Here is a 26,700-nt window from a genome sequence, read left to right as displayed (position 1 = left end):
GGATGTAAGTGACAGGGGCAACTGGAAGAATGGAGAAGCTGCACTATTTTTGTGTAAGTTGAAAATTGCTCTCTAAAGAATTAAATCTTTTTTTTTTAAGGCTTGTGCAATGCTTCTATTTCTGCCTCACTGTTTTCCATACTTCCTAAGCTTGTCTTCAAAGACTCAGAGTCACTGGAGTCCCAGGAACCTGGATGAAAGGGGTTCCCTGGCAGGAGGTCCCTCATCAAAGGAATGGATGGTCAGTCAGGCTGGGTGTCAGGCTGGCGAGGTGTCTTTGATAGGAATCTGGCTCCCTGCTTCTGAATCCTTTCTCTCATCTGTGAATCACAAATGAAAACACTGATGCCCAACCTTGCAGGGACATCGTGAGGCATGAACAGGGCCCTGCCAGGTACTGGCCTGCTGCCAACACACAGGGGAGCGGCTAAACGCATCATATCTTATTGTCCAAATGGATTATAGGTGAAGTTCTCCCACATCTGACATGATAATATAGGTTACAGAAAGAATAAAGAAATGGGAGCACCCACAAAAACAGAGCCCAGGAAAACAAATGGCTTGTGATGTCACCCAGCACAACCTCCCTGACACCGGGGTGACCTTTATATATCCCATCCCAAGTTCTGACTAGGCATGTGGGCTTGAGTTTAAACCAAAAAGGGATTCTGTCTTCAAATCCTTCAGAATGTCTAATCTCTGAGAGTGGGGGTTGGGAAACAGTGTCCTGCTAATGTGTGGTTGTGAGAGGCCATGGCACCACTTCTACCAAGTTTTGTTGAAGATGGTCACTTGGCCCAGCCATTTCAATGATCAAAATACATCTTATAAATAAACTGGGTCCTGAAATGAAAGGCACTCATGGGAAACACAGACACAAAGACATTCACTAAGGGTACTGGAAGATGTTGGGCAACGGCCTTGACATCCACCAACAGACACTGGAGAAGAAGACCTGACTACACACCTCCAGGCAGATATCAGGCAGCACGTGTAGAAGAATGAGAGACCAGAGTGTGCTGGCGTGGGATGACCATGAAGAAATGTTGGAAAGAAAGACAAGACACAGGTGCCAGGGAGATGGCACAGTGAGGAGAGACAGCAGAGGGGCTGTGGAGATGGCACAGTGAGGAGAGACAGACCAGTGAGGGGAGACAGTCCAACAAGCAAGAGCACTTACTGGGCAAACTGCAGGCCTGAGCTGGAATCCTCAGCAGCCTGTAAGAACTTAGGCTTGGTCTCACCTTTGAGCTTGTAAACCCAGTGTTGTCAGAAACAAAGGATCTCTGAGGTTTGCTGGCCACAAGCCTAGATACACTTTCAGTGAGAGATAAGGCAGAGAGTGACAGAGGAGGATAGTTGGCACTACCCTCTAGCCTTCACACACGTGTGGGTATGTACAATTACACATGTGAACATACACAACATACATGAAAGAAAAGGTTCAACATAGTGTGCCTAGGCTACCATTGCTAGAGGAAAGATACACGTAGGCACAAAGGATGAGGGACCGGGATACATCTCCAAGGAACACAAATGAGAAAAGTTAAGAGGGGCTTCAGTAAAGGAGAACTGGTCTACCAGAAAACAAGCTTATGTGCAAACTATACACATAAGGATGATGGCAACAGAGCCCGTAAGAACAACATGGATGTTTCCATGATGCCCAGTTTTCTGACACAAACATTGTAATACTTTCATAAGTAAGATAAGGAAGGGGGGGGAAGGAAATTCATTTTCTGAACCAAATTGAACACCCAGCCTCTAAGATTTGAGAAGAATTATAGCTTGTGGAAAGACTGAAGTCCATGAAGCTAGAGGCTTTAACATCATAGCAAGGTCGAAAAGTTCTTTTTGAGTCCCAAACACGGAATGAGAATGAAAACAATTGTTGCCATCAAGAAGCAATGACTTGTGGCTATGATCAGATTCCTGGGGCCTGTGGCTTCCTGTAGCTTTGGGGAATCACACTGGTCCCAGCCAATAGTTACAGGTTAAAGAAGTGTTTGGGTCCCCATGCAGACCATACCCCAGCTCTGGGCTTTGAGGGCAGAGAAGGATGGGAGTCACCAGGCTCAATCACCTGACCTTCCTGTGAATGGTTTCTGTGCCCCTAGTAAGGAACAAAACCCACAGAGTTCCAGGGACGCATGTGGCAGGTGTCTACTGGGAGCTTCTTCATGGGAATGGAACATTATTTCTAGAGTGGCTTGAACTAGGCCTTGACTTTAAAAGAGAAATCTTAGTAAGAGAGCTGGCTTTTCTATTCCCTCCTGAGTAAACCTTCTATAAAATTGTATCTTTAATTCCTTGGAATGATTATAAAATTGAGACATACTGAATCAAACACATAAAATGGGAGCTGTAAAGGCCCTGGTGTAGTGGGTGCTTGTGTGCACACCTCCACACACAGAAGAGATGAAAGAAGCTGAACAGTAAGTAGGACCTGGAGAAAGAGAGGCGGCCATAGTGATCCAGGCCATTCAGGACACGTAGACATACCAATGGCAGGAGAGCAGTGGGCAGCGAAGATGAACCTAACCTCCCTGAAAACATGCAAGGCCTGCACCCCCAAACTGCAAGAAGCCAAGACAATGGAGTATTAGTCGGCCATGAAAAGGAATGAGCTGCAGAGCTACCGACAGATAGGAAAGAGCCCAGACAGCATGCCACTTGTAAAATATCAATCTGAAAATTCTGTGTTGGTGCAGGACTTGGATTGTGAGACATCCCAAAGTGAACAGTGAACAGTGGCTGATAAAGTGGTGGTTCTCAGACTGTGGGTCACAACCCTTTGATGGTTACATATCCTGCTTACCATAACATTACATAGCAATCACTAGATAAACCATTCATAACAGTTGTGACCCTCCTGGCCCTGGGGATTGGAGAAGAGAGATTGGTTTATGCAGGCATGGATGGAGTGGGAGAGGGGACAAGGAATTTGGGGGAAGGGAATGGGAGGGATGAGGGGATGGAGGGATGGGGATGGGTGGAGGTGTTCAGAAGCCCTGTGAGTATGAAAGGTGGTGAAGGCACACTGGGACCAGCTGCAAAGAGGCAGATCAACTTTACGTGGGGTGATTTCAAGGCTTATATAATTTGAGGGGACAGGGGAGGGGATAGAAACATCCAGGATGGGCAAAGATCTTTGGCTGAAGGCTTAGGGTACTAAAATGGCTCATTAGCATGGGAAGTATTTCAGGAATCTCAGGTGCTAGCCGAATGGAAGAAAGGAAGTTGAACCTGTAATCTAATTAAGGCTAGGTGACATTCTGCATATAGAGGTGTGTGTTGGGGAGAGGAGTTGAGTTTCTCAGACAATGGCAGAGAAGGGGAAGCCTGGCCAATAAAGGGAGTCTTCCATAGAGTGCTGAGCCCCAGAAGGCTCTCTAGACAATGGTAGACTTTGACCTTAATTAGCAGAGTTTTTCCACAACAATAGCAAAATTACAGTTATGAAGTAGCAATGAAATAATTTTATGGTTGGGTGGTTGGGGGTCACCACAACATGAGGAACAGTATTGGAAGGTCACAACATTAGAAAGATTGAGAATTGCTGTGATAAAGGCAGATGATTTGGACACATCTAACACTCACAGAAGGATGCCATGCCTGGCCCCAGCCTTCCTGTCTCTAAGACTCTTGTTAGCTGACTGACTACATCTCTCTCTCTCTCTCTCTCTCTCTCTCTCTCTCTCTCTCTCTCTCTCTCTCTCTCTCTCTCCCTCCCTCCCCCTCCCCCTCCCTCCCCCTCCACCTCCCTCTCCCTCTCTTTCTCCCTTCCCTTTTCCCTCTCCCCTTCTCCCTCTCTCCCCAGCATCCTTCACACCCACAGATACAACATGAAAACTGCTATTTGTTGGTGTTTTAAGGTCACAAATCATACTGCTCATTTGTTCCCTCTCCATGGGAATTGAGTTGACCATTCTCCTCTAGCACTGGGAGTCTTGAGGTAAGAATGTAGCACATAAGTGTGGGGCCACAAGTACTGTTCTTTGATGGCCACTGGGACACGATGTTTGATGTTTCACTTCTGCTTGCTGGGCAATGTGAATGCTTATTACAAACACAGGCCTCTTCTTGTCCAGTTCTTAGAAACAGACATGGGAGCCAGAGCACTCGCAGCTACAACCTTGCTGAGAATCACAAGAGCTTCTGCCAGAGGTTGGTACCTAATTACACAGGGACACATGAAAGCTAGGTCCCCATATGCAAATTATTTTGTGTGTGTGTGTGTGTGTGTGTGTGTGTGTGTACTCTACTACCAATCACTACATGGGATGAGCCTCACAGGGGAAGGAGAGCTGAGGAGGGCTGGGGACTTGCCAATGCTCATGGCCAGGAAAGGATGGGGCAGACCAGAGTGAGGCCTTCTGCCACTGCCATGGTTCCTGTAGTGGGCAGGGACAAAGAAATGGATACAAGTGTCCTTTCTACTTATTTCATGATGAATCCTGTGAATCCTCTGAACTCAAACTTCTGTAAGCAATCAACAAAATAGGCTGGATCCTAAGCCCTGCAGACAGGTTCAGAAGGTCTCCCTAGGCACATATGTCTATGCTCTATGACAGGCCCTAGGAAGGGCTGTGGGGTTAACCATAGCCCCCGTGCCTTAGCTTTATGAGGTAGGTGGCAAGATCCAGCCTGAACCCTAATTTCTAGAGGACAGTCATATGCACGCGCACACACACACACACACACACACACACATCCTCTGACTCCTCTTGGCCTCCTCAGAACAAGCCCAGGAGTCTCTACTGGAGCAAAATAGTTTCAATGCTCTAAAGAAGTTGACTTCAATCTCTCCCTATATCACACATGGGTAAAATCAGCCTCAAGCCCTTGAGGGCTAGCCAGGCAGTCCACTCCATTGGCTCAGCTTCTCCTCAGGCAACTGCCCCAGAGGCCCAGCAGGATGCAGTCAAGGCAGGGACTGCTTCTTAGTATTCCCCAAGTCACCCTGCACCTTCTCAGTGACACTGGCTGGCATACAAATGTCCAGGGTCTGAATGAGTGGATTCTGCTGTGGTGTGAGAAGCATCTCAAGGAGGAGGGGTGCAAAAGGGGGAGCCAGGATGACTCCACACTCGCTCAGCCCCTGAAGGACGGAGGAGTTTCCCTATGAGTGAGGTCTATGTGCCTCTAGTGCCCATGGTGGCCTCTGTCTCCATGGGCTCTGAATGGCTTGGTTGACAATGACTGCCCACTGCTTGTGCTGAGTGAGGCTGAGGTGAGACTCAAAGGTGCTTCCATAATATATTTATTCATTAAAATTAATTTGTGGGCTGGAGAGATGGCTCAGAGGTTAAGAGCACTGACTGCTCTTCAAGAGGTCCTGAGTTCAAATCCCAACCACCACATGGTGGCTCGCAACCATCTGATGTCCTCTTCTTGTGTGTCTGAAGACAGCTTACAGCGTACTTATATATAATAAATAAATAAATCTTCAAAAAATAGATAATATTTTTAAAAATTAATTTGTGTGTAAATGTCTGTGGTATGTGCAGATGTGTATGCGCCTTGTGGAGGTCAGAGGTCAGCCAGCCGCTTTGTTAGGACACAGGGTCTCTCGTGCGTTCACTCCTGTTTGGCCAGATTGGCTTGAATGTGATTCTCCTTCCTGTCCTCCTCCCTCCCGGTAGGAATAGGCTGGGGTTACAGACGCATGACCTAGTGTGCATGGCTCTTTACTGGGTTCTAGGGTTCTGAACTTGGGTCTTCAGGCTTGCGTGACAAATGCTTTCCATGTGGATGGAGTATCTATCTCTCCAGGTCCATCTGAATCAGGTATCACCAGACCCTGCAGTGCCTGCCTGGGCCTGAAGCTGCTTTTACTTTGTGGCAGCCACAGAGCATGCACAACTGCTTACTCAGCCCAGGGAAGCACTCTTCCCTGGCAGTGTAAGGGGGAGGAAAGCCACAGCTGATGTAGACAGCACAGACTTCTGTTAACCCTTGCCAGTCAAAGTAAAACAAACTTCTATGAGGCAGGAACTATTACCCCATTTCTGATAGGAACTGGGCATCTAAGGGGGTATTCAAAATTCCTGACACCCCCACCTCCGCCCCAGCCATGCTCTAGCAGTGAGAATAGGCTTATAGAGATAGCTTACCTTTAAAAAGTTTGCTTTTCAGCCCCTATCCCACCTCCTCCCGCAGTACTAGAGATTGGAGCTAGAGCCTCGTGCACAGTAGGAAGGTGCTCTTCCACTGAAGGATAGCTCCAGCCCTAATTTCCAATTTATCTCTAAGAAGTTGTATCTGCATATGCCTGGGTAGGGAATCAGACTGTAATACACTCAACTTGGATGTGAAGTGTCTCCAGATGCTCGGACAGGAAGAGCCTTCGGATCTGGGCGGTGGGACATAGATGATGTTTTTCTTGCGCATGCTTCCACTGTGGGGGAGTTGTGAAGAGCAAGCGAGTGTGAGCATGAAAACCAGCAACATCTTGGAGAGCTTGGTCTAAACTTCACTGTCCAAATGAGGCGACTTTACTCATCTCTACGACCAAAATGTGTGACAGAAATGACTCGAGAGAAGAAAGATGCATTCTGGCTCACAGTTTCAGATATTCCCGGTGCACCAAGTCAGAGGAGCAGAGTGGTGTGCACAGTAGCAGGAGCCTGTGGCAAAGTAATAAATGCCACACAGGCCCAGGAAGAGGGAAGTGGCCAGTATCAGGGGCCAAGCTTCACTAAAGGCTACTTCCACCAGCCAGGCCCCACCACTTAATGGTCCCACAGTCTCCCGAGACAGAACCACCAGGTGGGGAATAAGTATGGAAAACATGAGCCTACAGGGGAAGTTTCAGATTCAAACTGTTAACATTCCACCCCGACCTCAGAGTCTCATGGATGTGCACTGAGTCCAGCTTCAAGCGTTGGCAGAGTCCTAGTAGTTCCAACACTGTGAGTCCATTCATCGCTAAGATCCAAGGCAAACGCTTAACAGTGAATCCTCATAAAACCAAAAGCAGTTCCCACACTCTCTCTATAATGACACAGGCTACACATTCCCAATCAGAAAAGGAGGCACAGTGGGATAGAGAGCAAGGACTAGACCAAGACCCAGAAGGAGAAACATGAAAGCTCCACATCCAACTACCAGGGGGTATGATGTCATGATGTGAGTACCCCTGATGTCATGATGTGAGCACTGATGAGATCAAGCCACCCCACCTGCAGCCCTGCACCTGCATGCCCCTGCACCTGCAGCCCCTGCACCTGCAGACTCACCTGCATACCCTATACCTGCAGCCCCTGCATCTGCAGACTCACCTGCATACCCTATACCTGCAGCCCCTGCACCTGCAGGCTCACCTGCATAACCTATACCTGCAGCCCCTGCACCTGCAGGCTCACCTGCATAACCTATACCCGCAGCCCCTGCACCTGCAGCCCCACCTGCATGCCCCTGCACCTGCAGCCCCTGTACCTGCAGCCCCTTCTGCATGCCCCTGCATGCTCCTGCATCTTCAGCCCTGCATCCCCATCTGCATGTCCTATACTTGCAGCCCCACCTGTATCCCCAGGATCTGTAGCCTCACCTGCACCTGAGGTGCACCCGAGTGCCCTGCACCTCCTGCACATGTGGCCCCTTTCTTTTGCTGACTCTACCTACTGCCTATGGTTTTCTCAGCAGATGAGCCATGCTCCAGCTCCTTTGTCATTCTGGGGTCTCCAAGCTAGGTTCCACTGTCCAAACTTCATGCAGGAAATCTGACCCTGCCACATAATGCCTAGCCTCCAGGATTTTTGAAAAACCTTAATGCAAGCATCTATAACCCTGTACTTTCTATGTCCTGTATGCCTATAATACCAGCACCACACAGACAAATGCAAAGTTTGACTGACAGCTCAAGAAGTGGCAGGGCCTGTTGACATACAGTTGCTGGGGCTTCTGGGAGTTTCTGTGGTACACAGCACCTCTATGGACCCCCGTTCTACTTAAAGGGAATAATGCCAGTAGCTTCCCCTTTTCATACACTAGAACTCTTCATGGGTGAGATAGCCCTCTCAGGCATATCCCCTATATCCCCATCTTCAAAGCATAGACTTCTTTTTAGCAGCACTAATCTCTTTAACTAACCCAACACGTTGTCTTCAATTCTAAGAAAGCCCTTTCTGCTCAGACTGCATGTGTTCCAGGCCTCCCCAACACTCACTAGCAGCTAGCTATGACCATGCCACGCCTTGAATTCTATGCTGCCTTGAAATTTCCCCACCATTATGCCATACTTGTCAGTCCAGCCTCATTCAAATGTCCTGGATACAAGCCTAACATGGCTGAATGTATATTCACAAATGTATGTAACACAAATGGTCCCTAGTCAACTTATCAGCAGTTCCAGCTTCCATCTGAACCATTGTGGTTTTCCTTACTCATACCAGAACCACCCACTGCCCAGATCCTACATCTCTAAACTCTCCCCAGTCCCTCTGCAAGCCAGTTCTAAGGACCCATGGATGTCAGCATAGTCACAGCAATGACCCAATTGCTTCTTTGGCACCAATCTTCTGTTAGTTTTTTTTTTTCACCTCTGTGAACAAAATACCTCACAGAAGCAAGTCAAAGGAGGAAATTGTATTAGGGCTTGATGTTTTAGTCCATCATTGGGGGTGGGGGGTAGGGGGTGGGGGGGGGAGGCATGGCAGCATTCTTAGTGGTGAGAACATGTGAAGAAGCTGTCTACAGGTAGCCGAGAGTGGCTGTAACCTGGTGCTAGGTATAACCTGCAAATGTCTGTTTCTTCTAGCTAGACTTTACCCCTATAGAGGCCCCCAGCTTCTCCAGATAGTGCTACCAGCCACAGAACAAATATTTAAAACACAGAAGAGTGGGGGCTGGGGGGGGGGTCACATTCAAGCACCGTGGAAGTGCAGCTAACAGCTGCTCTCAGCCACATCTGGCACACATAAGGCCACCACTGCATGTTCCCAGCATCCTTCAGGACCTGCACTACTTCCTTGGACCAAGAGCAGATCCTCTTGTCCAGTCTTTTCTGTCTTCAGGCTGATGGTGTTTTAATCATCAGCAACTAAATTTATGACAAGAACTGCCATTTCTATGAGCCCTATTGTAAGCCCTACTGTGAGCCCTATTGTAAGTCCTACTATGTGATATTACCTGACAAAAAGGCAATGCCCTACTGCTGCTGTACTCTGCAGAAGAGGTCTGAAGAGCAAGTGTCAGGCTCACCTACTAAAGTTAAAACCATTTCCCTCTTCACCAGCTTCTTATCCAGCTGCACCAAAGACTTTTCTCCTCCGGGCTTTCTGGATGCCTTACAGGCCTACCTAGATGCCTGCCCGATTCCCTAGCACCCTCCCTTTCTCAAAGACCTTGCCCAATACCTGTGTCTCAGTTTCTACTCTATTGCTGTGAAGAGACACTATGACCAAGGCAACTCTTAAAGAAGAAAGCATTTAATTATGTGCTTGCTTAGTTTTAGAGGGTTACTACATGCTCGTACATCATGGTGGGAAGCAGGCACGCTCAAGCAGTAGCTAAGAACTTTACAGTCTGATTTGCAGGCAGAGAAAAAGCCTAGTGTAGGCTTTTGGAAACCCAAGCCCACCTCCAATACACACCTCCTCCAACAAGGCCACACCTTCTAATCCTTCCCAAACAGTTTTGCTAACTAAGGACTGGACATCAAATACAGGAGCCTATGGTGGCTATCCTCATTCTAACCACTAGAAACTACAAGGACCATCCTCTTGTGGCCTGTCTGGCCTCTCTCTCCTGGAGGAATAACAGGTACCTCAGTACAGAAAGAAAAACAGCTCTGTTTTTGCAATACCCACAAAGAGACAGACACACTTTCAGGGGAGCACTAGCTCTGTGCAGCACACAACAGTGGAGGAGTACCACAGTGTAAGAAGATAACACAGGGGAGCACCACACTATGAGAAGAGCTATGCCATAGAGAAGGGAGGACCACCATTCCAGGAATGAAACAAGGCTCCTCCTGAGTCCTCATGAAACCCAGAAGACCTTGCTTCAGGCAGGAGGGTGCTTAGCCATGCCCACCCAGAGCCACACAGTGGCAAAGGTGGAAACACAGCCATGCTGAACACTTGAACCAAGCTCAGAGAGCACACAGCAATCCAAGATGCAGAGTAATGGCTTCACATACATATTAGAAACTCAGGCTCCAAAATGCCATGCAAGTAGAGAGAACTGGTTGCCCTCTGAGAATCTCCTGTGCCAGGTAGAGCTCTGAACTTTTAGCCTGTATCTTTTCCTCATAAACTATAAATTAAGTACCATGGCTCCATTCCATAGGGGAAGATTCAGGTTTGGGGGACCGTATGTTGCAAAGCTCCTGTGGGTAGAGCTGAGAGACTACACAGGTGCTTGAGTTTCAACTTCCATACAGTTACACCAAGGAGCAGCTCAAGGGATACACAGCAGACTGTGCATTTCTGCATCATCTCTCCTAAGCATTCCTGGGACTGTCTGCCTCACTTGTAATGTGAGAATCAGAAGAGCAGCTGCCTCATAAGGCTTATGAAAACTAACTGCAGAGAGTGCGGAGAACAGTGGTGGGCAGGGTGTGACGAGATGTCAGCTGCTGACAGCACCAGCAGCAATCCTGTTGTCCTCCATGGTCCTCTGCTTCTGAGGTCAAGGGGACCCACAGAAAAATCACACCCCAGCTACAAGGACCCTGAGGAGGGATGACCCAAGTCATCACTGGGCAGTCGGCCGGATGCTATTTATAAACTGATGTAGAATTAGAACAAGTACAGGCAAGGGCTCCTCTAGACTGAGCTGTGTGACCTTCTGGATTGTCACTGATTCCAAACACGTTCCTATAGTCCAGTGGCCCCCTCAGGGGAATGCCTGTAGGATTCCTGTCTCTCAGGATGGGCCCAAATTGCTTCCTCACTGGGAACTACTCTCAAGGTGTGGTATATTTCCTGTAAGACTTGGGGAGTCAACCCCATAGAAGAATGAAGTTCCAGGGCTAGAATAATAGCTCAGTTGAGAAAAGATTTGCCTTGCAAACATGAGGACCTGAGTTCAGATCACAGAATCCAAGAATAGAAATCCAGGTGTGGTGGCCTAAGCTTGCAATCCCAGTTTGAGGAGATGGGGACAAGTGGGTTCCCCAGCTCAGTGGTCAGTCAGCCTAGCCTATCTAGGCCAGTGAGCGGCCCTTTCAAAAAAAAGTTGGGTGGTACTGAGGGAAGATACCTGAGGGAGATACACACACACACACACACACACACACACACACACACACACACACACACACAGAGTGAACTTTTGACTCTACCGCTTGTACCATCTCTGAATGGGAATAGAAAGAAAATATAGCTGAATCTCTTAGCTCAGCTCTGCCCTCTGCACACCACAGAGCAGAATACGCCGGTGTGAGCTAGAGGTTAAAATGAAAAAACCCCAGGATGAGGTCATAGGATGAGGTCATAGGATGAGGTCACGAGACATGCACAAGGTCAGGTCCTGAGCAACTGCCTGCCTTCAGATGAAAGGCTAGGAGTCAGGTGAGGGTGCATGGGTGAAGGGGTGGCAGAGGGGAGGGAGGTGGGGGCATTTAATTCCTTCCTTTATTAACCACCCCAAGTACAGCACTGCTTTGATAAAACCCTTGTGCTCCACAGAAAGAGAGACTGAAGGCTCTGGAAGGGGAAGCACCCTCCTTTCCTTAAAATTCGGTGATTCCCATATGACCAAAAATCCCATTACGTTATCAAAGAGCTGAAAGAAATATAGTAAATAAGATATCACTTACATTCAAGAGTCAGTAGGCCAGTGAAGGGGAAGAACTGACTTTCAGTTACTAAAATATATAAATAGGGTGCAATGATTAGAACACAAAAGTTCCAAGAGCAAACAGATCTCCGTGAGTAGATAAGACCTGCCCAGCATCCTATGGGGATTGTATCTTTGAAAGAGGTGACAGGATTGGGAGACTAGTCAGTATCAATAAATGGACTCAAAACAATGGCCGAGAGTCTACACTGAAAGCTGCTTAAGTCAAACATGGTGATGAGCAGCTGTCGCTCCAGCTTTAGAGAGACCAAAGCAGGGTGTCTCGAGTTCAAGACCGGCCTGTATTCAGTAACTAGGGGCTGAGGTCAGAGCTTCCTGGTACAAGCCCCAAGTTTGATCTCCAACACCAGAAAAATAAAAAGAAGTTTGACTGCACTCCTTACATTTCATATTAAAATAAATTCCAGATTGAGCAAAGCTTTAGATATTTGTTTTAAAAAAAAGAAGACAGCCTAACGACACTAAAAGAAGACATTTGAAAATACTCTTAAAGTGTGGAAATCCCTTCGAACTGTGACACAAAACCCAGACATCACAAAAGAAGAAAGGACCAGATAAATTTATCCCCATAAAGGTGACAATGTCTGTCTGACAAGAATCACTATGAACTTAGCATCAAGCCAAACAAATTGCTCTCCTCTCAGACTAAGGTCAGAATCCCTAACACACAAACCTAACACACGAACCTATCGAGATCCAGAGGAGGAACATAACAACAAAGGGAGAAGATGCCAATCAGCCTGTTGACAGCCTGAGGTAGCTTCCGTGGGAGGAGACAGGACCCCCCCACCCCCAGGTCAGAGGAGCTGTGGAGCTCACACGTGACTCCATGCCCTCCCTGTCTCTGACCATGACCATCTAACCTCAGCCAGTTTCCTCACTGAGCAAATGTCCCTGCTTGCTGACATCTAATGCTGAACTGGCCCTGACTTTCCCTTGTCAACTTTCTTGAATCCCCCAGCTCCTGCCCACCCCGTGTCATGGAATGTCACCCTAGCCCCTTGGGGAAATGTGCCTCACTGAACCTGACAGATGGGTGTCTCAGAAGATCCTTAGTGGCATCACAGGACCCAGAAGAAGCTCAGTATTCACTCTGAGCCTGAGCATCAGTTGCCCTGGGGCACAAGGCAGGGTCTGGTGGATCGGTTCAAAGTGGCTCCTTTTCTCAGAGAACCTGGAACCCAAGCCACAGAGCATAAAATGCTTAGTGAGTATATAGGTGGTCAGAAAAGGGAGACAGGGAAAGAAAGATACAAACTACTCTGACCCTTGTCTGTGAGCAGACTCTCCACAGTGCCAAGCAAGGCTTTGCCCACATGAGAGGACCACAGCCGCGGATGAGACATGCTGAGATCTAGGGCTCAGGTCTAAGGCACAGAGCAGGGCTGTGCAGAACTGACACACAGTAGGTGAGGGGAGGGTACACAGACTCCGTGGAACCACTGACAGTGGGGAGTGAGTTCCTGGTGTGGCAAGCACAGAGCAGGGACACTGAGCAGAGAGAGCTGTGCAGGGCAGCTACCTGGGTGGTAACTCTGGTTAACTGGTTGGAACAGATCTCATGGTTACTAGGCTAGAGATCACTCCACCACCAGGCTGCAGGAGCAGGGAAGTGGAACTGGTGTGGTCACCAGAGAGGTCTCTTGTTATTTGAGAGATACTGTTTGTTGGTTTATTTCTTTTTACAAATCCCGGTTTGGAGGAATTTTAAGTGACATGGGAACACAGGCATGAGGCAGATGAGCACCAGGCACAGTGAGGCTCCAGATAGAAAAGATCGCACCGGGCTAGGGAGATAGTTCCATTGTAAGGTGTTGACCTTGAAAGCATGCAAATTTGAGTTCACTTCCTAGAAGGTTCATTAAAAAGAAAATCCAGGTGTGGTGCCGAGCTCACAGTTTCATTTCTGAGGAGGTGGAGACAGAAGGATCCCTGGCCTACACAGCAATTTCTAGGTTGCCCCATCTCAAAAACAAGGTAGGCAACATCTGAGGAATGACACCTGACGTGGTTGACCTCTAGCTTCTGCATGCACATGCACATACCTGCACGTACACCTGCATCCATGTGTACATGTGTGCACACTTGAACACATGCATGCACACAGTTACCCATCAGAGACTCAACAGGAGGGCCTAACAGAGGAGGAAACAGAGATGTCTCTGCAGCTTTCCAGGGGGCAGTCCTCAGCACGGTGACCAGGGGAGAGGAAATAAATGGAAATGGCTGTACTCCAGCAGAACACTGGGAAGCAGGACTTGACCGGGGTGAGGATAAGGCACAAATGGAGGCTTGGTGGCTCTCAGATCTCTGGATGCAGCAGCAGGTGATGTAGTCTCCTGGCATCCTGTCCTCCCTCCAAGGTGGCCCTGTAACCTGCAGGGAGCATGGTGCCCACTTGTGAGCACACACGGGTTATGTGTCATCTGACCCCCCCAGGACTCTGCAAAGAGCATGGCAGCTCACTGGTGCTGTGATGAGTGTACATGACAGAGAAGCTGGCTCTGAAGAGGCGCATTTAAAAATACCAGGAGATGCTGGGGTGTATATATAGCAAGAATGAAGCCAGGCACCTCGGCCCACACAGGATGCAAATATGAGCTTCGGAGAGTTCTGTGTTGTGTCTTAAATAGAGGCCTGAGATCTGAACACTGGCAAAGAATAGAAATTAACGCTGGGAACAAGTGTGACATCACCCAGCCTGAGCTGGGGAACCGAGCTGGCGTCCCACGATGCTCTTTGCCTCTCCGTCCTGACCAGGAGAAAAGATCTCACGGTTTGAAGTTTCATTGTTATGTATCTAGTCTTCAATGATTCAACGCACACCACATTGAAAAGGAAGAAAGACTGGAAGATTGCATAGGGAAGACACATGATACAGTGGCCTGTGTGTGCCAAGGCACAGGTCAGAGTTCTGAGCAAGGAGTAGAGGCTTGGCTTTAAAGTTGGACATAGAGCCTCCCTCAACACCAGGAAAGGAGTAATCAGCCATACACTCTCAGGACACAACGCCTAGGCTGATCTGGCTTTTATCACGCTGCACGGGGCTGTGATGAAGAAACTAACCCTACCTGGTGATGAGGTGGAACACCTTACATGGCCCCAAATGATCCCTTCCAATGTCGCCGGCTGGCTCGGGTGCGAGCTAGAGCACTCTACAAAGGTGTCAAGAATCCTCCTTTGCACTGCCTTTGTAGGTTTTGCTCTGTGAATACACTCAGATGCATAAACTGTATGATTTATATTCTAATGAACTTATTTTAGACACAGAAATGAACTTATCTATGAAAGAAACTTTACATTTTGACTCTACTAGAAATATCGGAATCAATTTCCAAAAATGTTACACACACACACACACACACACACACACAATGGATACAAGTCAATGTAATTACTACATTCTGGCAAGACTCTGTGCCCTGTCCTGGGTCTATGCCTGAAGCTGTTCTCTGATCTTTAGACAAGTGAATACAGCCAGTATTGGGCATCAAAGGTAGTGTCAGCCATAAGTAAAGTGTTCTTCTCTATGTGGATGCTTGGAGGGCTTGAGAAAGGTATAAGGGGAAATGGTCATTTGACCCAGGGGCTTGGTAGGTTCAAACCTCAGGGTGGGTCACAACTACAATGCATGCTCCCCACAAGCAAGACCTGGAATGTGTTGCTAGTAGCAACAAAGTGTTTGATTGGGACGAGTATACATCCTGTACCCCTAAGAGGAATGGACTGACAGTATTTCTTTCCATGTCCATGAAAGGATCTATGTGTAACAGATTGGAAATCCCGAAGTGGGTCCTGTGCCACCAAGGGAGCTCCAGAGTCTTCCTCGACTCCCTGGAGGCTCGAGGCCACACTCAGCAGAGCAGTCACGTCATGCGTCAGCTTGCATGGATTCCAGGATTGTGAATCTGCTACATCCACTTGACACTGCTAAGGAAGATTGTCCAGTCCCCAGTGATGCTGGCCTGTGTCCTAGCTTTCTATTTAACTCTCCACAATTTTCATCAAATCCACTCACTCCTGCTCCATAGTTTGAACTCTATTACAAAGAACCACATCTCCCTCATCATCACCACCTCAAACGTTGGAACGATCTGCATCACCATACCCATGATAACAATGCTCACCACCACCACCAGTAGTACCATCATAATACTGCCACCACCATCACGGTCATCACCATTATAATCGTCACCATCACTATGGCTTCCATTGTCATCCTCACTATCATCCCTGCCAACAGTAAAGCCGGTATCAACACCATCAAAGCTATCATCATTTCACCATCACCATCCTTTCCTTTCCTTCACTGTGATCACTGTCAACATTACCACCATCATCCCCATCATTATCACCATCACCATGACTACCACTGTCAACACAATCACCACCAGCAGCTCTATCAAATGCACTACCACCATTATTCACATTGTATTACTACTACCGCCATCACCAACACAATCACCACTATTACTATCACCACCACTGACAGTCTCACACCAGCTCACATTCAGACAATACTTACTATACACCAAGTGAGTGCTATTCCAGTTCTGGCTGGTTCCAGGACTATGAATGTAACAGGCTCATGTAATCTTCCCAACAGCCCTGGAATAATGTACTATCGTTTACTCTGCTTGTTTAGGTAAGGATAGAGAGCTGCTGATGGATAAATACGGTTGTCAGGGTTACTTGATCAGTAAATGGTTAGGCTGAGGCCACATCTAGGCAACCAGCCCAGCCCATACATACCCTGCCCTCTCTCTTCACCCTTATTCTGCTTCTAGTCAAAAAGGAAGTGTGATTCTGGACACAAAGAACTGGACACCCTGTAGGGTGCCTACCACATGCCATAGCACATAAGAGATAGGTGTGCCTTAGAAGTTGGCACCTTACAAATTCATGTAAGGACAGGGAAAGCAGGGTGCAAGACCACTCCCCACACCTCAGACCTTCCTCCTTTAGCCACCCAATTGTCCTGAGGGCCCTCTGCTCCAGGCAACATGGTGTAGGCAGTGATTGGCAAGGTGGCTGTCTTTATGTCAGGAAGGTTCTCACCAAAAGAAGCAACACACCAGCAGGCACTGCTATGAAGGAAGACATGGGAGTTGAGATGGCTCTTTAGGGTGACTATGGAAGGCTGCTCTTAGGAGCTATCAAAGAACAACAGGCTGGCCAAGCAACAAGTGTCAGATGTTCTTAGAGGGAAAACAGGAGCAACGGCCCTGAGGCAGGAGAGTCTTTCAAACTGAGGAGTGGCCAGTGTGCAACAAGTACAGAGACAATAAATGTCTGTGCCAAACCCACCACACACCCAGCAGAGCTCAACACCCACACATTTACTAAGCCTCAGGACAAGCTGTGAGGGAGGTAGCCCTTGTCATTGGAGCTTTGCAGACTAGGAAAGCATGAAGTCGAGTTGGGGAACCAACACACAGTGGTGCCAGGTTTCAAACCCAGATGGCTCAGCTCCCAGGCACAACTTTAAACCACCAGGCTGTGTGGCCTGTGCTCCCCAGGAATGAGGCTTGAGACTAGATTTCACAGCCTGTGGTTGGTTGAGTCTGGGGTTTGTGCACAGGATGATGGGAAAAGGGGATGAAAGACAAAGTCAAAGAGCAGCTGAGCAGAAACCCAGTCAGAGAGGCTGGAACATGAGGCAGGAACCCTGCAGGAAGCTGCATGGTCTCCTAGGGTCCGTGTATCTTACAGTGACGAGGAGCCTGAGGCCCTGGTGTGGTGAAGGGGGAGATTCAAGGTTCCATACAGCAGGGGCTAGATGTGAAGGGCTAGGGAAGGAGGGAAAGGCTGTTTTTGGCCAGGGGACCGTGTAAGCATGTGGTTGGATGCTAGACTGTGAGGACCAGCCAGGCTCAATGGCCCAGGACCTACCATGGCTGGCGTTTATGACAGATCTGTTCACTCTCGCCTCCTTCCTTCTGACACTTTCTAAACACCCCCAAGATGCCTGGACTGGAAAACTGATCAATACATCCCACTTTTTAGAGTCCCCAGCAGAAAACTGATCAATAGATTCCACTTTTTGGAGGCCTCAGCACAAACAAAGTTCCAGGAACTTGGGGTCTCCATAGGATTGACCCCCAAGGCAAACCCCACAAAGGTCCATGGGGGCGTCTCAGGAAATCAAACCTCTTTTGCTATGCACTTCTCAGCAGCCATGTGGTGAACGATAACTCCTACCTCCAATATAAAATGCCGAGCTATCACCCTATCCTTCCCAGAGTACCCCACACAGAAGAACAATGGCTGCCTGTGGCCCAGAGATGCCACAGTCAAAGCAACTAGGAAAACAGCTGCATCCCCGTGCTGCATCCATCGCTCTGCAGTGAAAGAGGTCAGATCTGCCATTGCACGTCAGGCACTGAGAACCAGCAACCAGAGAGAGATTGATATAAACACTTAGTGGCAAAACTCACATGCAAAGAAACCCCACGCAGGGCTGGAGAGATGGCTCAGCAGTAAAGAGCGCGTGGGTCTTAGTTACAGTTACTATTGCTGCGGCGAGACACCATGGCCAAAGCGAGTTGAGTAGGGAAGGGTTTGTTAGGCTTACATTTCCATATCACCGTTCACCATGGAACAAAGTCAGAACAGGAGCTCCAACAGGACAGGAACCAGAAGGCAGGAGCTGTTGCAGAGGCCATGGAGGGGTGCTGCTCATTGGCTTGCTCTCTGTGGCTAGCTTATCGTGCTTTCTCATAGAACGCAGGACCACCAGCCCAGGGATGGCACTACCTATAATGGGCTGGGCCCTCCCCATTAATCACTAATTAAGAAAATGCCCTTATAGGCTTACCTCCAGCCTGATCTCACAGGAGCATCCCCTAATTGATGTCCCTCTTTCTCAGATGGCTTTAACTTGTGTCAAATTGGCATAAAATTATCCAGCACAACTCATTTGGTTCTCAGAAACCATATGGATGGTTCATAAACCACATGTAACTACAGCCCCAGGGGATCCAACATTCTCTTCTGTGAGAGCACCGCACACACTAGCATGGAGATACACACACATAATGAATGAACGAACGAAAAAAATGGATGTGGAAGTCTCATTCAAGAAGCAGATTGCTTAACTTCAAAAGACCAAACTCCACTGATAATGCTCCCAGAGAATGAAAGCCTGCGGGCCACTAACCATCCCAGTGGGGCCTGTGCTGCTTCCTGAGATACACCCCACTTTCTCGTTCTCAGATTACCATCTTCAAAATCTGATGAGGAGAAACCAGCTTGCCAGTAGATATGGGTGGAATGTGAGATACCCCTTATATGCTCCTATGCTTAAACACTCCCTCCCCATCTGATACTGCCATGTTGGAGCTTCCAGAAGATGCAGACAACCTGGGAGAAAACAAGGCTGCTGGATGTTGGCCCTGAGAGCCTGGCTGGAGAGCCCTGCTCTCTGGTCTGCTGGGATGCAGGGAATGCCAGCCCCACTCTCCTACCACCATGAGCTCTCCTTGATGGTCAGCATCCTCTCACACTGTGAGTCCAAATAAGCCCACCCTCACTTAAGCTGCTTCCAGAGAGCATTCTGTCTCCAAGATGAGAAGGAATGGAATATTTAGCAGAGAGTCAAGACGGCCTCCAAGCTTCCTGGTTCTACACTCCCCAGTGATCAGCTGCTCCAGTCAGCGCCTCCTCAAGGGTCAGGCACAGAGAAGATCATGAAGTGACTCAGGGTATCCATGGACCTAAGCGACATAACAGGCATCAGTATCTCTTCAGTTCCTTCTAACCTTCTCAGACCATAATCTGGCACTCGTTTGCCTGTGACATCCTGACACCTGTTGGTGTTGTATTTACAAAGTTCGGAGAGTCCTCTGGCCTGACACCCTTGGAGGGAGATCATGTCTAGTGTTAACTACATCTAGGTTTTTTTGTATATTGGTTTGGTGTGTGTGTGTACATGCATACACACACATGCTCTCAACATGCATGTGTGTATGTGTTTGCTACATGAGTGTACACATGTGTGTGCGTGTGCATGTGTGTGTATGAACAGGTACTCTGAATGCAGAGTCCAGTCTTTGTATTTCTTCTTAGTGACTCCATCTTGCTGTTTAAGAGGATCCCTTGGTGATCCTGGAATTCACACATGGGCTGGCCAGTTCCGGAGGGTCCTCATTTTTCCCCTCCCCCAGTGCTGGGATTACAGACCTAGGTGATGGTCTAGGTGACAGGCCATGCCTGGCTTTTTATGTGGGTGCAGAGACCACAAACTCAGTCCCTCAAGCATATGCCACAAGCACTTTACCCACTGAGTGTCTCCCCAGCCCCCTATATGTGGCTTTATAGTCACTGTCTCATTTTATGGCTGCCTTTCATCAAAAACAGTGCTATTAGATTTCTGTTTCTGACAAGAGATTTCCTTTCAGAAAGAATTTTTTTTAAGACTTTGATTAAAAGAAAGTGCTCAGCAAATTGGATGCAGGCAGCAGACAAACAAGTGAGTCTGGGAAGGAGTGAGACTCAGCATACATACCACTATGGCCTCCTCCAAGGGTCCTTCAACCCTGACCACTCCCTGACATTAGACCACAGGTCTCACTGTCAATCTGTCCCCTCCACAGGGATGTCTAACGGGCGTCTCAAAGTTGTCATAGTGACAACTGTACTTCCATCTCCTCCGACTGCTCTACCATAGCCTCTCTTCCCCCAGCTCCATTCTTCTATTGCTGAGAACAGAGCTAAGTGCCCCCAAGACAGCCGCATCTCCTCCCTTCTCCATTCATTCCTTCAGCCAGTCTTGTCACCACCGTCTTCTAGACATGCACTCACTGTGGCCATCTCCTCACCTGCCTGGATCTCGGTGTGGCCTCCAGCCTGGTCACCTCTCTTTCTCACTGGTCTGTCCCCACCATGGGGGTCCAAGGACTCTCTTAAATCAGTGGCTGGATGCTACTCTGAATCTCAAACCTCCGGAGGCTCCCATCACATTCAGACGAAAAGTCAACTGATCTCCATGTTTATATTGGAGCATCCACTGCTTACAAGGCTTTTGTCCAAACAGAAATCTGCCACGCTCATTTCCTAACTCCATCGGGTTCTTGCTCAGATGCCACCTCCATGTTGCCACCCCCACCCTGCCCCTGTATTTAATACTCTGTGGTTTGCCTCTCACCACAATGATAAGTCTCCTTCCCCTGGCCTATTTTCCTATTCATTTCCCACAATGCTTCCTGCTAGCATGCAAGACAATAGTTGGCATTCCTGTCTAAGCCCCCACAGCACACACTGGGGACAACAGCAAACTTGCTTGTTCTGCCCACAACCCCTTCCACCACTGGCTTCCATGCATGCTGACAGGTAGCTGGTAACTGAGAGGCCTGCTTCCTGTTCATCTGAGCCCCAGGCAGGATTGGGACCATGAGCCTTGCAAACCTGAGTCCTTGGAGTTCACCGACAGTGCCCTCCTACAGGCTCAGCCTCTCACACACTCTACTGACTAAGGTGCTTGCTATCTGGCCCAGGAGCACATGGGTCAGACTGATAAGGTTCTCCAGTGGATGGTCACACACCCAAGAGTACATGGGCAGCACAAATTGGACCTGATAGGTTTAGAGAAACAGAGGGAGGAGTGGCATGGGTATGAGAGGAACTGGAGGAGGGGTGACTATAACCCAAACACATTGTACAAATCCTCAAAGAACCAATGGAACTATTGTAGATAGGAAGACAATAAAATGAGAGCTTCAGACAACAACAAAATTATATCGATTTCCTATCTTCTTCCCTGGTGACAAGTGTGTCAAGTCTATGGTCAGTATCAGAGGCTCAGATCCTGTCATGGAACCCTGTGGTGTTCCTGCTGAGATCCATGCTACTCACACAATTATCAAAACGACTTATGAAAGTTTTGAATATAAAATCAGGAAAAGAAAAGAATCCTGCAGTGAGTGACCCCATGTTGACCTGCTGACTTCCAGGCTTCAGCCTCTTGCTGTGTCTTCTGAGCCTGTGTAGACTTGGGTGTGAAACACTGAGTGAGTGGGGGTCGCTTCCCAGGCACCAGGCAGGAAGAGAGTGTTTTCTGCTGGGTGTACTATGTGTTCTGCCTCCACAGTGGCCACAAGCCACATACAAATCAATGGCACAAGTTCTCCCCCGGAACTTTTTAAAGCCAGGCAGCAGAATGGAAGACCCTGGAGAAGCAACTGGTACTCGACCCATCTTCCCTCTGAGTGGATCTGAGAACATCCATAGACAAAATCCTTCTGGATCAGATTGCTATCAGGTGGCCAGGAGGGGGCAGGAGGGGGAAGCATAGAGGGTAGAGACTGGGAGTGGGAGTGAGGAGGAACAAGGGGGTATGGAAGCAGAGAGGGCAGAAGATGGAGACAAGTGGAAAGGGAGAGGGAGGGGAGGGAGAGAGGAGGAGAGGGAAAGGGTGGGAGAGGGAGGGGAGGAGAAGAAGAGTGAGAGAAAAGGAGGGGAGGGAGAGGGAGGGGGAGAGGAGAAGGAGAGAGACAGAAAGAGAGAGACACAGTCACACACACACAGACACAGAGAGAGAGACAGACACACACACACAGACAGAGAGAGAGACAGGAACACACACACAGACACACACACACACACACACACACACAGAGATAGGCACACACAGACACACACAGACACACATACACAGAGAGAGAGGAGAGAGGAGAGAGAGAGGGAGAGAGAGAGAGAGAGAGAGAGAGAGAGAGAGAGAGAGAGAGAGAGAGAGAGAGAGAGAGAATGAATATAAACGTGTGTTCATATCCATACCCACACAGATGCTCATAGAGCAGCTCGGCTGAGACAAGCCTGTTGCATTAACTTACACTCTACCATCCCATTTTCCTTTTGTTTCTGTCTGTGATGAAGATGCAGCCCAGGGCCTCATACACACTGGCAAGAGATGCTCTCCCAAGTCTCTAAGGCCTGTCTTGCCTTTTGAATGCTTATCAGATGTCTGGAGAGAGAGAGAAGCCTCCCAAGCAACATGACATCCACAGCTCCACCAAGTGGCAACACCAGACCCCACACTGTGTGTGCTCACCAGCAACACATTCATTCGTACCTGGATGGGCCAGACAACCGAGTACTTCAGGGTCACATGCCTGACTTCATTCTCCCGAAATACCAGGATCACATCTCAGTGCAAGGCCTTCTTCCTGTCGCCGCCCTGTACTCAGCCCCAGCTAGCGAGCCTGACTTACATGCTTGGTTCTTTTCCAGTCAAGTTCACCCTCAACCATACGAACAGGGCACAGCAAAGCAATGTCCCCTGTCCTTCCATCTATTGCTGAAGTAGGGTCTCTACTCCCTAAATCTCTGAGGTCATCCAGGAGGACCTAGATCTGAGGCACAGGGCATGTGCCCAGCACTATCATCCAGGACGTCTGGAGAACCAAATCATCTTGATGGCCCCAGGTCTGAAGACTCAAAAACACCCACAGATGAGCCTTGCATGATTCAGGTACTCGAAGCTCAGGACCATGACTCTGCCCTGTGGTCCTGTGGCAAGATTAACAGTCCTTACCCTTTTGGTCATTACCAGGTCACCTAACAGAACTAAGATCAAAAGGATAGGTTTTACTTTGTGTCTATGTGGTACGTACATGTCTGTGTGTGCGTGTGCGTGTGTGTGTGTGTTCATGCACATGCAAGTGCTTATATGTGTACATGTGTGTGCTTCAGTGTAGAGGCTTGAGGTCAACCTTGGGTGTCATTCTTTATCTTTCTCCTGAACTGTCTTTTATTGGTCTGAACTCACCAATTAGGCTGTGCTGGCTGGCGAGGAAGTCCCAGGGATCCACCTGCCTCCACTTCTGCAGTGCTGGGATAACAAGGGTACATACAGTACCACATCCAGCTTGTGTATGTGTGTTCTGGGGATCAAACCCAAGTTCTCATGCTCACACAACTAACCTATCTCCCCATCCCTATTTTGTAGCTTTTAAAAATAATTGACATCATAAATTTAATATACAATAAATAAATGTGCTTAGGTGAGGACTATTTTCATCCCAGAAAACACAGATTACCGAGCCCGGTAGCTGCCGTGCACAGAAGAGACTCAGCTGTGACATGTCAAATGATGTCAAGATGCATGAAGGAAGGGAGCTAAAAATAGCACCACAGGCTCAGCACCAAGAGCTCCAGGGCTCAAAAGCAGCAACCTTGGGACCCAAGAACAACTGGCTTCAGCCACCTCCATAAGGCTGGGTACTTCTGACGGACAACTTTACACGATCACAGTTTGTGACTTCAAGAAAGGCAGGCTGCTCCTAATAATGATATTCTGAGCATGCATATTTAAACTATTTTCCCACAAGCAAGGTGACTGCATTATGTAACAACAGTGTTCAGACACCAGGCTGAGGGCTGTAACACTGACTGGGGACTCTACACCTTAGTAATCAAGGAATTAATATGAACAAATTTCAGCAAGAAAAAAATGTATACACATTGCCAGCCCACAGAATGGCAAACAACTTGAGCTACTCACTTACGGGTGTGGCTCAGGAACAGACCATGGTGTGAATAAAGAGACAGTGAATTTCCAAGAGGGCTTCCTTTTCAGCCTGTTTTACTTCACCTGTAATGTCGTGAAGCTGAGTAGTGGTGAATTTGCAGATGTCTGGGAATGTTTACTTCTGCAAGAGTCACACCTAGGTGACAAATGAGTCACACCTAGGTAACAAATGAATGTTACCTTCTAAGTGGCTTCCCTGGACCCTGAGTGCCTCATGTGTGTGTGTGTGTGTGTGTGTGTGTGTGTGTGTGTGTGTGTATGTGTGTGTGTGTGTGTTTATGCATGGGTGTGTGTGCATGTATGTGTGTGTGGTGTGATGTGCGTACCTGTGTATGTGTGTATATGGTGTGTGTGTGCATGCATTCGTGTGTGGGTATACATGCATATGTGCATGCATGAATACATGCACATGTGTGTGGTATGCATGCCTTGTGTGCACACCTGTGTGTGCACATGTGCATGCATATGTATGTGTGCATGTATGTGTGTTTGCGTGTGTATATGCACATATGTGAGTGTGGTGTATGTGTGCATGGGTGTGCATGTGTGCATGTGTGTGTGTGTGCGAGTATCTGTGATGTATTAGTCCTTGAGTTTGTGTTTTTAAAACTAGCATGCATTTCACCCTTCTGTACTGCATCCACACAGCAGAACACACAGCCATGCGGCACACCAGTGTGTGAGATGACCTTCTTTTCTGGGCCCCCTAAGGAGAAAGCTGGTGGGGGGTGAGTCTGTCAGCATGCACAACTCTCCCTTCTTCAGAAGCGCTGAGGAGCCAGAATGTACAGTTCTCACTGGGTCGAAACATCCTTGCATCCTGGAACATGGCAGGCACCTCAGGCAACCATTAACTTAAAATCACATACCGTCCTGACTCAATTTCCCCCTCTCCTTTTCTGCCTCTAACTTGAGACACCCAACCTTACTTCCAAACCAATGAATGCTTTCACAGGAAGAACCAAACAGTAACCTGCATATGTCCCCAAGTCAGGAAGCTGGGACAGAGGCCCCAGGGGGACAATCACTCCTGACAGGGGAAGGTTTGTCTCCAGCCATACATGGATGCCAAAACTGCCACCTGGGAGGGAGGTTCTGCTGTATGCTGAATTTTTAGAAAGCACAGCTTGAGAACAGGACACAGGCAGACCTGAGGAAGCAACCTATTGTTTCCTGGAAATTATCCTGCATTCAGGATGAGCAGGCATGCAGATGTCTAGCCTGGAAGTAACGGGTTACAATGGCATTCCACGAGAACACAAGCTGACCTACCAGCTTCTTCTGGGCTCTAGGACACAGCTCAGGGTTGGTCCTCTCAGACCCATGGGAACATGAAAATAGGACCTGCCTGTGGGAGAGGGTCAGCACCTTTCCCAACCGCAGACTCCCTCCAATCAGTCATAGTCCTTTGATTCCAGAAAGAAGGTCGTTCCCCAGAACAGCCGCAGCAAGGATTTGCTCAGCCTTTGCCTGTCAAAGGTCTTTCCTAAATAGACGCCCACCCTGGGGGAATTAAACTTGCCTCATGGCCAAGGTCAAGGGGTGGCTCTGGATGGAAGGCTCCATTTTCCCCAGCAGCTCGGCTTCCCTGCAGCTCCTGGATGTTCCCTGGTGCCCTGGGAGGCAGAGACTGGCAAGGAGCCCCGGGCTCGTTCACTCGCTCATTCAGACTCACTGAAAACCCTCCAGCCTAGCAATTGCAAGGAAGGCTTCCGTCTGCCTTTGGGGGCTGAAGCCCATTATTATCTGTAAACATTCTTAAATATAGACATGCGTGAGCGAGGCAGGGCTGGGGTGAGGAGGGCAGCCCAAGGCCAGAAGAGCAGCTCAGGGGACCAAGGGCCTGGTCCATCCCAGCCTCCACTCTGCTCCATATCTTCAGGAATACAGCCTGGGCTGGCAGCCCACTAGAGTGAGGCAGAACTCTCCAGACCTGAAGCCCTAAGCCTCATGCACAAACCCACTTTTCTAGCAGCTGCTTTCAGACTTGGGAGGGTTCGGAGGATGACAGAGAAGGAGTTTCTCAGGGATTCTATGACTCTTCCACGCCCCTGCCTGCAGTCCTGATGCCCTCACTGTGTCTGGAGCCCAGCTTGTGGGTCACGGTTCACTACAACAAAGGGGGTCTGACACTCAACCCATGGACAAAGATCCTGAACCCTAGTCATTCCACAGAGTGATGGGGAGGCCACTATCCGAGGCTCACCTGACACCCAACACGCACCCCAGGTCCTGGGTCACTGGCTCAGGCATGGGAACAGAAAGTCAGCCTCAGAGGGCCCAGGGCACAAATGTCCATCCTCAGCCTTGGTGGCATTCATGGCAGTGGCTTCTATGAGGTAGGGCTTTACATCATGGGACACCAA

The 26,700-nt window shown here is 48.6% G+C and overlaps 1 protein-coding gene across 5 annotated transcripts in view; it reads right to left on the bottom strand.

The window, feature by feature from the left end:
- Positions 1-26,700, bottom strand: part of Phactr3 (phosphatase and actin regulator 3) — a 219,518-nt gene that overhangs the window by 119,443 nt on the left and 73,375 nt on the right. Inside the window, exon 1 of one of the 5 annotated variants that reach the window (NM_001007154.3) lies at positions 25,857-25,966. The exons of the other annotated variants lie outside the window; for them this stretch is intronic. The gene's annotated coding sequence lies outside the window, so the exon portion shown is untranslated. Of the gene's footprint in view, positions 1-25,856; positions 25,967-26,700 lie in introns of those variants that run through there. 5 annotated transcript variants of the gene reach the window in all.

The sequence above is a fragment of the Mus musculus genome, chromosome 2 (genome assembly GCF_000001635.26).
Source record: "Mus musculus strain C57BL/6J chromosome 2, GRCm38.p6 C57BL/6J".
NCBI lineage: Eukaryota > Metazoa > Chordata > Mammalia > Rodentia > Muridae > Mus > Mus musculus.
This window is presented reverse-complemented; position numbering and strand designations above follow the sequence as displayed.